Source organism: Pogoniulus pusillus, chromosome 3 (assembly GCF_015220805.1).
Source record: "Pogoniulus pusillus isolate bPogPus1 chromosome 3, bPogPus1.pri, whole genome shotgun sequence".
NCBI lineage: Eukaryota > Metazoa > Chordata > Aves > Piciformes > Lybiidae > Pogoniulus > Pogoniulus pusillus.
The window spans coordinates 47,602,409-47,616,169 of NC_087266.1; the positions used below are offsets into that span (position 1 = coordinate 47,602,409).

At 47.6% G+C, this 13,761-nt stretch overlaps 1 long non-coding RNA gene across 1 annotated transcript in view; it reads right to left on the minus strand.

Annotated features, from left to right (window-relative positions):
* Nucleotides 1–2,861: 2,861 nt before the first annotated feature.
* Nucleotides 2,862–13,761, minus strand: part of LOC135174008 (uncharacterized) — a 35,284-nt gene continuing 24,384 nt past the window's right edge. The window contains exon 3 of the long non-coding RNA XR_010301642.1: nucleotides 2,862–3,535. This is a non-coding gene — a long non-coding RNA (uncharacterized LOC135174008). The remainder of the gene's footprint in view (nucleotides 3,536–13,761) is intronic.

Sequence of the window (13,761 nt, forward strand, 5' to 3'; positions counted from 1 at the left end):
GATTAAAATGCACAGACAAGCTCAGTCCCATTGGCACTGATGGAGACCTCCCTGTTAATTGCCATTGCTTTCTCACACCGAAGAGATGTGCCAGGAACTGAAGGCTTAGCAGGTTTTATCCTCTCTAAAAATAAACCCTCTATGGATTCAAAATGATTTGTAACCCCCAAATATATTGCTGGAAGCTAATTGTAGTTCTTTTCTTTTTTTGTCTTCACAGTCATCTTAGTCCTCCTCTAACTTTTAAAATGTTTATTTACATAAGTGATTAGCCCAAGTAGCACTGCTACCCAAACCAGGACTGCAAGCATGATTCTGCTGAATTGCTGAACGGCAGCAAAACCCAACAAAGTCAGAAATGCCTGGGCAGTGCTCCAAGACACAGGATTTGTATGATCACATTCTGCATCTTGGTTCAGCCTGACAGAGTATTTTCCTGCTTTCTGTATTAAAAGAGCTTCAAAAGTCTCTGCAGGAGCTTCTTTTCAGAGGCATTTGAGATGGGAAATGATAATTAGGTATTTCTATAGCGCAGAGATCATTTTCTTTGCGTTTCGCAGTTCACAGGCAGAGCTGTGATCAGCAACTCTGTTTGATTCAGCCTCTCGTCTGCCTGCTTGCAAAACTCCAGAGTTCTCCTGTTTAGTGACAGCCAAAAAAAAGGACATTTTCTTACTGTTTATGAAAAAAAATCCTGCTCCTTGCTTCCAGCTTTCTGCAGCAAAGTTGTTGCTGTCTCCAGCGAAATTTGTGTCCAAGGAGGCACTGCAGAAAACCTGTAGGGTTTTCTCCTTGGTCAGCAGGTCCCCATGGATTCAGCCAATACTCCCTGGAATTGCCTGGGGAAAGCTGTGGAAGCATTCCCTTTCATCTGGCCCAGCTCCAGCAGAAAAGCCAAAGGCCAGCTGGATGAGAGAGCTGGCAAAGGAGTTGTTTGATTTGCCTTCACAATAAACTCCATAGAGGTGGTTCACAGTATCACAGTATCATCAGGGTTGGAAGAGACCTCACAGATCATCAAGTCCAACCCTTTACCACAGAGCTCAAGGCTAGACCATGGCACCAAGTGCCATGTCCAACCTTGCCTTGAACTGCCCCAGGGAGGCAATCCACCCTCCCCTGGGCACAGAGATGGGCCAAGCTGGCTTGGGTGCGCTCAGCATCGCTGGATGCAGGGCTGCAAAGTAGGAGGCCTGGTTTTCCACACCTTCCACCTTTTCCATTTCAGCCCTGATGCAATTCCCCCATTTTCATGCTTTACATCATGGCATGGTCAGGAGGCTGGTACAGTCACCCTGCGTCATTGGGACCATGCTGTGGTTGCCCTGATCACCTTTCATCTTACCTTCATCAGTCAGTGCCCTCTACTGGAAAGAAGCCCCAGGCTGCAAGATGCCACCCTGATTTCTCCAAACACCTGTCACCAGCTCCTGGTCCTCCCTGAGGCTAGAAAGACCTGTGAGGAAGGGCTACACCCCACCAAAGGAGGATCAGAGGGTTGCAGCCTGTACGACCAGGCTTGCTTTGGTGCTGCTGCTCTACCCTACGAGATGACACTGGAAGGATGTCTTCAGAGAGGGACCTCAATATGCTGTCAAATTTTTGGATAGAGAAATATCCCTATAATGCCATGTCATGAAGCTGCTGCTGCTTGCCAGAAGACTGCAACAATATTTATTCAACCTTCAAGATAAGGGAAGAGAAGTGCTGGAGTGGGCACTAACAGCTAGAGCCCAACTTCTGAAGTTGTCACCCAGTCTGGGGATAGATTTCAGAAGCCTTTTTTTGCCATCAAGAGAAAGAGAATAGACTTGTGCTGTATTTTCTGCTGCATGAAGTCCCACCACCAGTAACAGGGTTCCCAAGGAGGAAATTCACCTGTTTGAAACTAAATTCTCAGATCAAGACCTAAATATGAAGGAGCTTTATGGAAGCTGGTTTTATTGGTTTTATCCACAAAAACTGTTGCACATTTCCTTCAGCCTTATGATGATGCTGTTTTGACTAAGGAAGAAGCTATTCCACCTAGAAGCGGTTGTTCAGCTGCACAAAGTTCAAAGGCATGAAAAGAAAAGGTTATCAGTGAAAAGTTTCCACTAAGAAGGAGATTTAGCCTTAAAATATGTTTATTCACCATTGCTTAGTGTATTTACTGCCATGCCCAGGGAAACCCATTGCAAGGTGCTGTCTGCAACTACCTGAGGGGTGGTTGTGGCCAGGAGGAGGTTGCTCTCTTCTCTCAGGTGGCCAGCACCAGAACAAGAGGTCACAGCCTCAAGCTGCACCAGGGGAAATTTAGGCTGGAGGTGAGGAGAAAGTTCTTCACTGAGAGAGTCATTGGACACTGGAATGGGCTGCCCGGGGAGGTGGTGGAGTCGCCGTCCCTGGAGCTGTTCAAGGCAGGACTGGACGTGGCACTTGGTGCCATGGTCTGGCCTTGAGCTCTGTGGTAAAGGGTTGGACTTGATGATCTGTGAGGTCTCCTCCAACCTTGGTGATACTGTGATACTGTGTGATACTTTTAATGTAAAGCTAAAGGCTTGCAAAGGTATTGCAGAGTTCCACCAGTCTGAGCTGGGGCTGCCACTGTCCTGCTACCCACTCCATTCCCATGCTCCCACATCCTCCATGTGCCAGCACTAATGCATGCCTGGCCCCATGATGTGCAGCTTTAGACCTTTCACTAGCAAGAAACACCCCCTGCAAAGTAATGTTTTCTGCTCATCCCAGCCCCATGCTGCTGGTGGAACAGAGACCAAACTGATTTTCCTTTCTTTTGGTAAAAACATGAGTTTCTTTCATTCCAAAGCTGTGAGTTTCATATATACAGAGAGAAAAAGAAAAGATATCAACAGGGTTTGGGTATTTTTTGTTTTTCAAGCAAATGAGTACTTTTTAAAGCTCATTCCCTGATCTCAGTGGAATGTAACTCGTGCTTTCTTGCATGCTTGGATGTGATGGTGCCACTTGCAGACACAGTGTGGCAGCTTGGAAACCCCAGCAAGAGAAAAGCTGTGATGAGGTCATCTGCCCTGTGAGGTATCTGGACACATGAGTGTTTTTAAGGATGACACAAACTTCTTCTCCCAATGTCCACTAATCAATCCCTTTCCTTAGAGGCAGCTTGCTCACACATAGCCCAACAGCTTTAGGAGCTCTCATGCTTCTCCCAGGCTAGCAGTGAGCAAATTCTTTCAAAGGGGAAGGTGAATCCTGCACCTGGTCTGAACCTTATTTAGGTTGTGTGGAAAGAACTTCATTTCTGCCTGCCACACTGGGGAACCTCCATATGATTTCCTCAACTGGGTGTGTGCTCGTTGCTTGCAGAAACCTGACCTCCTTTTAGGGTGTCACAGGCTCAGTGGTGGACGTGGCTGGTCACCTCTGAAAACATGGCCCTTTGTGCTGTCTGGGCATGCAGAAGGCTGGCAGGGCAGCAAGCTGAGGGCCACAGCTGCCTGCTGGCAGAGAAAGGAGGTAGCTAGCAGCTGTAGTGCTCCTGTGCTGCTGGAAATCCTTGATCAGTTGAGTCTTCCTACAAAAGGAAGAGAAGGTCAAAATATAGTCAATCAGAATTTCTGGTGTAACAAAACAAGCAGGTCAAAAACACCTACTTTTGAAGGCCTTTTTAGTGCCTCATTAAAAAAATGAGAGAGACCCAAGTGAGGTCTCACTGCTCAGTCTCTCTAATTTCTCTTTCTTGCGTGTTTTGTTGGGTTTTCATCTCTGGTTTGTGGTGGGGACAAGTCCTGACAGCCATGAGACAACATTTCTGAGTCTGGCTTCACAATCAGCAGTAAATGCTGAAGAGTAAGAACTCTGCCTGCCTCCAGATTCACGAGTCTGGAGACTGTCTTTCTGCTCCATACATTTATCCATGTCTTTAGCAGGAGTCTTTATTTTCCCATGCCATCTTCAGCATGGCCTGCACCTCAAGTGGCTGCAACTCTGCATCTGAACTTAGGGAAAAGGAAGGAATTCTTTTAGCATGGTGCCACAGTGGCTGCTGGTGCTCGACAGAAATGGAGAAGCCTCCAGCAGCCAGGCAAGAGAAGAGCTATGAAAGTCATAGGTTGGACACAAAAATCTTTAAGAGCTGTGCTCTCCCACAATCTCCTTAAGTCCATATAATGAAATATGTATTGGACCTTTCTGGCTGTTATTATTTCAATGCACAGATCCAGCTTGACAGTTGTTTCTGCCTCATGGTATGGAATGCCTTGGCACCACAGGAGCGTGCTTCTGCTCAGAGACCAGATGTGTCCTTCAATAACAATTACATTGCAGAGAGTAATAAGCCTATTGTTTAGCCCAATAAAGCAAGCTGTTTAATTGAAGAAGCCAGACTGTTATTTCTTCACTGCACATTTATAACGTTGTGTTTGACTTCTTGTATGTTCATGCATCCACACATGCATACACAAATATCTCTGTTTCAGTGTTTCGAGCACTCTGATCTGCAGCACAAGCAAAGTGAAGCCCCTACATTGGCAAGAGGCTGCTGATCTTCCAGAAAATTGTCCCTCTGAGCAAGCCTAGGTCCCAAGGCTGAAGTCTCACAGAGCTGGGATCCCCAGGGTTACAAGATGATGCTCCAGCAGCACTTCACCACCTCTCTGGCAGGAGCAAAATTTTGCCTTGGATGTGCCACAATGAACAGTGGCAACTAGGGAGGACACTTTTGCTGTTGCTCTCAGCCATGTCTGCAAAGCAAATGTAGGTCTTAGGCAGGCAAGGTAGCAGTGGAAGGGATCCTCTGGCCTCCAACTGAGGCAGCTTAAAGAGTGTGTGAGCAAGCATCGCTGAGCTGGGAAGGAAATTCAGAGCAGCCAGCAAAGCCAGGTCACAAATGTGAAACCTTTATTAGCACTCATCATCTTCTTCCCAATGAAGCTGGTCCAGAGAAGGGCAACAAAGCTGGTGAGGGGCCTGGAATACAAAGCCTATGAGAAGAGGCTGAGGGAGCTGGGGGTGTGGAGCCTGGAGAAGAGGAGACTCAGGGGGGACCTCATTGCTGCCTACAACTACCTGAAGGGAGGCTGTAGCCAGGTGGGGGGTGGCCTCTTCTCCCAGGCAACCAGCAATAGAACAAGGGGACACAGTCCCAAGTTGTGCTGGGGCAAGTACAGGCTGGATGTTAGGAGAAAATTCTTGCCAGAGAGAGTGATTGGCATTGGAATGGGCTGCCCAGGGAGGTGGTGGAGTCACCATCCCTGGAGGTCTTCAAGCAAAGCCTGGCTGAGGCACTTAGTGCCATGGTCTGGTTGAGTGGCTAGGGCTGGGTGCTAGGTTGGACTGGATGATCTTGGAGGTCTCTTCCAACCTGGTTGATTCTATGATTCTATGGTCACCAGGGGAGAGGAGTGAAGCTGCTTTTCTGATGATTATACACAACAGCCTGATCCTCCTTCCCCAAAGCACAGCAATAACCACTGAAAAGTTTCACTCATTTGAGGTGATCCCCACCCCTGTCCTGCAATGCTCTCCGGCATGTTAACTTCCCTCCAGCACTATCACATTCCTCTGCCCAGCTCCACACCTTTGCAGTTGGGTCAGGTTAGAAAGGAAACGTGGGTGCCACTGATTCACCAGGCTTGTCCATGCCATTGTAGCTTCCTCAGCTTTATGACTTGCCTCCAGTTTCCTTGCAGAAGCATACTGAAGACACAAGAAAACATATGTTCCTTATTAAATGCATTTCCATACCTCTCTCTGGGGCACTCCTGGCTGGGCAGCTCTTCATCTCATAAGCTCCTAACTCCATGTTTAGCTCAGTTAAGCCTTTCTCTATGCAAACAGAGTGTTGAAAGGCAAAAAAAAATACTCAGAGGCTGTGTCCTGCCAATAAATCCTGGTTTCTGCTCTGAATATCCACCTAGCCCTTCACCCCTTCAGCAATTCGTCTTCCAACCATGCTGTTACATGACAGCCTTCATTCTTACCTTGAAGCTGCCTGCTGACAATTTCTAATAGCCTGTGGGAGTAGGATGTAGCTGGTTCTTCTTCTGGGACTTAGCACTGCAGAAGGCCTTTGCCCTCTGTTTTCTGACTGCCTTTAATGCAACCTGACAGGAGGCAAATAGCACCTTGATGTGCTACCTTTTGTCTGTGCCTTGCAATTTAAATTCTCATTTTCAGGCTCTTGTAGCTTTCTTCCCTGTGAGTGAGCTTCGTAGCTGAACTCACATCAGACCCAAGCAGCCTACACTAGAAATAATGCAGGTTTGGGGAATACAGCTTTTTGGATAAAAAATGTTACCAATAGCTAGTCCAGGCCATTTTCCCTGCCAAAACTGCAGTCACCAAAGCCTGAAGTCATTGCAGTTTCCATAGAGTCATAGAATCAACCAGGTTGGAAGAGACCTCCAAGATCATCCAGTCCAACCTAGCCCTATTCTTCTCCTCTGAGGACATGGTTGCATGGGAACAGAATGTTTATAGGAGGATGGCTGTCACCTGGCAAGGCAGGGAACAAGCCACAAAGCTTACCCATTTTTGCAGCAGGTCTTACTCATCAGTGCTACAGCTTTTAAACTCCCAATTTGGAACCAGTTCTTGTGGTTCTGAATTATTTTTGATTTCTGCAATGCCTCTCAAGAAATTACAACATGAATATCACCATTTTCTTGCATGGACCCTTCCAAGATCTTAGCATATGAATTAGTTTGGTTTCGTGCTGGGGAACGTGCAGTCTGGCATCAGATTGCACACGGAGCAGAAACGCTGCTGTGGGAGGAGAAGGTTTTCTTTCTACTTTGTTATGTATGTCAAGGGATCCTTCCTTGGATGAGGTTTTGACTGGAGATTTTTGGAGGAAACACTTGACCTGCCTGCAGCCAACCTGTGCTGGTGATGCATTACACTCCAAAAATCAGGCATCCTCACGTACCTTGTGTCTCCACCACTGGTGAGCTGCAAGGTTCAAACCTCTGCTGAGGCTCAACAGAGCAACACCACAAACTGCCCAGAAAAAAGTAGTGCTTTAATTTCAAACAGCTTTTTGCATGTCAGCATTGTGCACATCTCCACTGAGAGACAAATCCATTCATACTGATGTGCCAGTCAGGGCTGCAGCCAAGCGGATTTGAGAGCAGGAACAGCTGGATTTCAGTGGAGTATTAAAGCACTGCAGCAAAAAGCCATCACTGTGGACCTGCTCACATACCACAGACCTCTGGAGAGGATCATCTGCATAATTACAAGTATCACAGATCTTGCACTTCCCCTATCAATGACCATTTTCCTCCTGGGTACAGCACGTTCCTGCAGATTCCAACGATAAACTGCTGTAATGGACTTTGCAGTCATCTGATTTAGCTACAGAGAAATGTCTCGGTGCTGAGCTGGAAGCGCAGCTCCCTGCCACATGAATCTGCATGGGAACAGGGTGTGTGCAGCATGCTCCAGCCGTGGATAAGCTAATCCTTTCTGCAGATAAACACTGCCTGAAAAACGTAGCCTGAAAAAGTAGTTATTGAGGTCGTTTGTATTCAGAGTGTTAGAAGCAATTAAAACGCAGGGCTGGGTGCTAGGTGGGACTGGATGATCTTGGAGGTCTCTTCCAACCTCGTTGATTCTATGATTCAATGATGCTTACATTTGAAAGGTTTCATCTCCCAGGGAGGTGGTGGAGTCGCCGTCCCTGGAGCTGTTCAAGGCAGGACTGGACGTGGCACTTGGTGCCATGGTCTGGCCTTGAGCTCTGTGGTAAAGGGTCGGACTTGATGATCTGTGAGGTCTCTTCCAACCCTGATGATACTGTGATACTGTGTGATACTGTGATCTTTCCTTTGAGTAACTTTTCTTTCTTCTTTTAACTCCTAAGAGGAGTGAGGTAGGGCAGAGACGGCCCTGATCTGAATGGGGCAATGTGCAGCCACCAGACTGTGTTTGGTGATGCTGCAACACGTGCCATGCCAGCTGGAGCTAACGTGCATGGAGCAGGGACGACTAACACCCCATGCCCCCTCCAGTAAATGTCTCATTGTGCTGCTAAATGTCTCATTGTGTTAATTCACAAAAGCCCTGCAGGCAGCTACAATGAAAATTGCTGTGTGGTAGTACTGCTCTGGCTGTGTCCATGGCTTGGATGGTGGTGGTGGGCTACACCTTGCAGGGATGGAGGCAGTGAGAGGTGCAGACAGGACACCACATGCATACTGTGGCCAGCTCCAAGCTTCAGACTTGGATGTGGAGCTAAGGATGTGCTGAGATTCTTTCATGCATCACGAGTAGCTTTAGGCAGAACAGCAAACAGAACAAGATCTGCTCTAGAGCCACTAAAAGCTGGCAGAGTTGGAGAACTGCTGGAAATTAAAGTGTTTTTTTTTCCTAAGGTGCACAGTTACTTTGGTAAGGGTGGGAGCCAATGCTTGGAAAACTCAACAGAGTAACAATATCAGAGCCACTGGAGAAAAGTACAGGGTGCATCCCTGCCTGAAGTGCTGACCTGTGCTCTGTGAGGTGTTCTCTATGCCTGCTCTGCAGTGCAATCTGCCTTCTGGAGAGGGGATATGCATACCAGGAGGATTTAGGCTTGTAGGGTAGGGTTGTCAGTTGGACCTGGTGATCCTGAGGGTCTTTTCCAACCTGAATGTTTCTGTGGTGGCTACAGAAACCAGGGAAGTGCTATGGGATCAGGCAGGAATTCCAGTGCCATTGGGCTTGTGCTTGCTTATAGGATCTGAGACACCACTTCCCTTGGGCTGTCCTACTTGCTTGGTAAAGAACAGGGGGAAGCTGAACCTTCTAGCTGGGCTGGCTGACCCACGCTGCAGGCTGCAGCGCCTGAGGACACCGCATCCAGATGTCTCTGGCCATCAAACTTCTTACAGCTGATTTGATGGGTGCTGTCTTTCACTGGACATTTTAACACCCCTCTCTGCAGAAAAGTGAGCAGAATAATCATAGAATTGTCAGGGATGGAAGAGATCCCAAGGATCATCTACCTTCAACCCCCCTGCCATGGGCAGAGACACCTCACACTATCTATATCAGGTTGCCCAGAGCCTCATCCAGCCTGGCCATAAAGACCTCCAGGGATGGGGCTTCTATCACCTTCCTGGGCAACCTGTTCCAGTGTCTCACCATGCTCATGGTGAAGAACTTCTTCCTAACATTCAATCTGAATCTACCCACTTCTAGTTTTGCTCCATTTCTCTGAGTCCTATCACTACCAGACACCCTAAAAAGTCCCTCACCAGCTTTCCTGTAGGCCCCCTTCAGATACTGGAAGGCAACAATAAGGTCTCCTCGGAGCCTTCTCCTTCTCAGACTGAACAACCCCAGCTCTCTCAGTCTGTCTTTGTAGGAGAGGTGCTCCAGCCCTCTGATCACCCTTGTGGCCCTTCTCTGGACCCTTTTCAGCACATCCATGTCCTTCTTGTAATAGGGGCTCCAGAAATGGACACAGCACTCCAGTTGGAATCTCATGAGAGCAGTGTAGAGGGGGAGAATCACCTTCCTCAACCTTCTGGCCACACTTCTCTTGATGCTATCCAGGATATGGTTGGCTTTCTGGGCTGCAAGTGTACACTGGTGGCTCATGTTGAGCTTCTCATCCATCAGTACCCCCAGGCCCCTTTCCTCAGGGCTGCTCTCATGCCAGTCACTACCCAGCCTACATCAGTGCCTGGGATTGCCCTGACCCAGATGCAGGACCCTGCAGTTGGTCTAGTTGAACCTCATAAGGTTGGCATGGGCCCATCTCTCCAGCCTGTCAAGGTCTCTCTGGATGGATCCCTTCCCTCCAGCCTGTCTGCTGCACCACACAGCTTGGTGGTGTTGGTGAACTTGCCGAGGGTGCACTCAGTGCCACTGTCCATGCTGGCAATGAAGATGTTAAACAAGCCTGGTCCCAATACTGAAGAAGAGGAGGATGTTCAGCTCCTAAACATCGAGGGAGCAATGATTCACTGCATTTGCTCTAGGAGAGATTTTATATGTTTGTTTGGCAGAAATGAGCCTGTGAATGCAAGTTTAAATCACAGCCTGGCACAGCTTTGACAGTGGACAGTAGAAGAAAGAGGAGGTTAATGCCTCCTCTACACTTCCATATTAACCACCAGATATCAACACTTAGCCTTGTTCTTCTCTCAAGGAAAAGCTGCAGCCGTGTCATATGCTTCCTCTCAACCACTTTGGATGACTTGAAGCTGCTTACATCTGGCTTTGGGTTGACTGTCAGCCCATTTCCTAATACTCCCAAACATCCAGCAAGCAGAGAAACACACAGATCTAAAAGGCCAAAAGATACATGAATTACAGCAACATAAACTTCACACGATTTGGTGGAGACATCATCAGGCTAGTCTTCCTAGTGTAATTCCTTCCCAGGGTAATTCCTTCCCAGTGTAATTCCTCTGTTGTAAACCACAACTCATTCACATAGGCAAAACTCCTAACTGGAGCTAGGTCTGTTGCTGGAAGGTAGTGAAATGTCCAGAAGCTGAGCAAATGGCATGTTTCCTGGAGAAATCTTCAGCAGAGAAGGAGAAGCAAACACAGCCAGAACTAAAGCAAATAGAAATGCAAACATGTCCAGACAGGAGCTGATCTGAGAGCAAATGAGAAAATCAAAGTGCACTGCCTGGAGCTCCTGAAGGGCCAGGTGAGAGGTACTTAGCTTTGTATCCCACAAAGTAGTTCCTGAAAGCCAGGCATTGTTCTTGGGATAGCAGTACTGCTGCAGCTTTGAAAGTCTAAAGATGTAAATGTATTCATGAAGCCTGGCATCTGCTACTCTCGTGTAGTTACAGTTTGTGTTCCCTGGACTGCCCTCCAGAGAGAATGGAGGAGACTTTGATTGGTGTGGCTCTGCAGATGGGTAGTACCTACAAAGATATTGTTGCTAGCAGTCATTGCTTTGCTGCCTTCATAATGGTTGCATCCATTAAATACTCCACCAGTGGTCAATTAGTGGTTGTAGTTGAGAGTTGTGTTTCTTGCAGTTGGTAGCACTTGCAGTGATTGCTGTCCAGTAAGTGCTGGAGAGTGTCTGTGTCTCCTATGAAAAGGCAGAGCTCTCTACCACACAGAATCACAGTCACAGAATTAACCAGGTTGGAAAAGATCTCTAAGATCATCGAGGCCAATCTATCACCTAACACCTTCTAATTAACTAACCCATGGCACCAAGTGCCTCATCCAGCCTCCTCTTCGACACCTCTGGGGATGGTGACTCTACCACGTGGAATCATAGAATCAACCAGGTTGGAATGATTCAAAGCCTACAGGGAGAGGCAATACTTGGCAGCAGACCAGCTAAATACCATTGACAGAAGACAGCACATCAGCCTCCTGTGGGTACCTTCTCTACCAGGCACTCATTGTATAATATAAATTGGCTTAATATACATTGCATCAGGAGAAGCAGGTATAAGTGCCTGGCTGGATGATGGCAGGCAGTTGGCTCCATGCACAGGCAATAACAGCAGTGATTCCATTGTAATGCTGATGGCCTAAAGACATGAGACATGGTAGAAGAAGAGGAGGTGAGGAGAAAGTTCTTCATTGAGAGAGTCATTGGACACTGGAATGGGCTGCCCGGGGAGGTGGTGGAGTCGCCGTCCCTGGAGCTGTTCAAGGCAGGATTGGACGTGGCACTTGGTGCCATGGTCTAGCCTTGAGCTCTGTGGTAAAGGGTTGGACTTGATGATCTGTGAGGTCTCTTCCAACCTTGGTGATACTGTGCATATTGTGTGGTCTATGTGTGTGTAACTGCACTGTGCAATCAGATGCAGGATCTCCTGTCTGACATCTCCTGGGACAGAACCACGTAAGGGTTTGTTGTTCCTATTGAAAGATCTTCCAGAATGAATTAGGCTAGACATGTCAAATGAAATCAATAATCATGCAAATGAGTGGCTACAGTTTATGGGATTTCTATCTCAGTTTCTCATCTTCAGTAGCTTTTTAACAAAGCTTAGTATCAGCTGTTCCAAGCACACTTAAAGTAGAAACTGATTGATCTTCCCAAGCTCCAGTAAAACAGGTGAGCTGCCTTGGGTGTTTTGGCAGATGAGAAACAGCAAAACAAAAAGTGAAAAGGTTTGTCCAAAGGCTCAGGGCAAGCTTGAGACTACACCTGAGGCTTCCTAATGCCCTACTGGATGTCTGGCCTGCTGGTCTCCCTCTCCTACAAAGACTAACACAGGAGTTGCATAGGGTTTGGTATCTATATAGGGCCACAAGGATGCTCAGAGGGCTGAATCACCTTTCCTATGAGGACAGACTGAAAGAGTTGGGGCTGTTCAGTCTGGAGAAGAGGAAGCTCCCAGGTGAGCTTATTGTGACCTTCCAGTATCTGAAAGGAGCCTACAAAAAAAAAAACTGGGGAGGGACTTTTTAGGCTATCAGGTAGTGACAGGACTAGGGGGAATGGAGCAAAGCTGGAGGTGGGAGATTCAAAGTGGATGTGAGGAGGAAGTTTTTCACTGTGAGAGTGGTGAGAGGCTGGAATGGGTTGCCCAGGGAGGTGGTTGAGGCCCCATCCCTGGGGATGTCTAAGGCCAGGCTGATCTAGGGTAGGGTGTCCCTGCCCATGGCAGGGGGGTTGGAACTAGATGATCCTTGTGGTCCCTTCCAACTCTGACTGATTCTATGCTTCTACGATCTCCCAGAGAACTCACAATTGACCTAAGTGGTTTCTTACATAAAAAAAACAAGTGAAAACTTTCTCTCTGTATTTCTGAAACTAGGAGCACTGCAACAAGCAGGAGAGATAATTAAACTAGCCCAGGTGGTGGAAAACCCCTCCTGTCTGGCTCTTGAGTAGTCAGCACGGATTTAACAAGGGGAATTCATGCTTGATGAATCTGATAGCCTTCTATGATGCTGTAACTGAATGGGTAGATGCAGGGAGACCAGTGGATGTAGGCTACCTTGACTTTAGCAAGGCTTTTGACACTGTCTCCCATAACATCCTTGTGAGCAAGCTCAGGAAGTGTGGGATAGAAGAGCAGACAGTGAGGTGGGTTAAAAACTGATTAAACAATAGAGCACAAAGAGTGATCAGTGGTGCCAAGCCCAGCTGGAGAGCTGTAAGTAGTGGAGGCCCCTGGGGATCAGTGCTGGGTCTAGTCCTGTTCAATATCTTTATCAGTGACATCAATGAGAGGACAGACAGACAGTGTCTGCTCAGCAAGTTTGATGATGATACTGAACTGGGAGGTTTGGTGATACAGCAGAAGGCTGAGGCGCCTGGGGCTGTTTGGTCTGGTGAACAGGTTTAGAGGGGACCTAATCAATGTTTATGAATATCTGAGGGCTGGATGTCAAGAGGGAGGGGACAAACTCTTCTCACTTGCACCCTGTGACAGGACAAGAGGCAATAGATGGAAACTACAGCACAGGAAGTTCCACTTCAATATGAGGAAGAACTTATTTACTGTAAAGGTCACAGAGCACTGCAACAGGATCCCCAGAGAGGTTGTGGAGTCTCCTTCTCTGGAGACTTTTGAGACCTGTCTGGATGTGGTCCTGTGTGACCTGCACTAGATTCTATGGTCCTGCTCTGTCAGGGGGGTTGGACTCGATGATCCATGGAGGTCCCTTCCAACTCCTAACATCAGTAAAAGGTCTGCTCATCACTAAAAGTCAGTTTAAGAGATTCCAAGGAGTATCAAGCAGCATTGCCTTTACACCACGGAGGCACAAGTTGAAATTATTGCCTCTTCATGTTTGTCTGTGAGTAGAGCCAAAGGGAACCAGCACCCTAGTGAGCTACAAGACAGACAAGCCAAGAGAGACTTCACTCAGGCA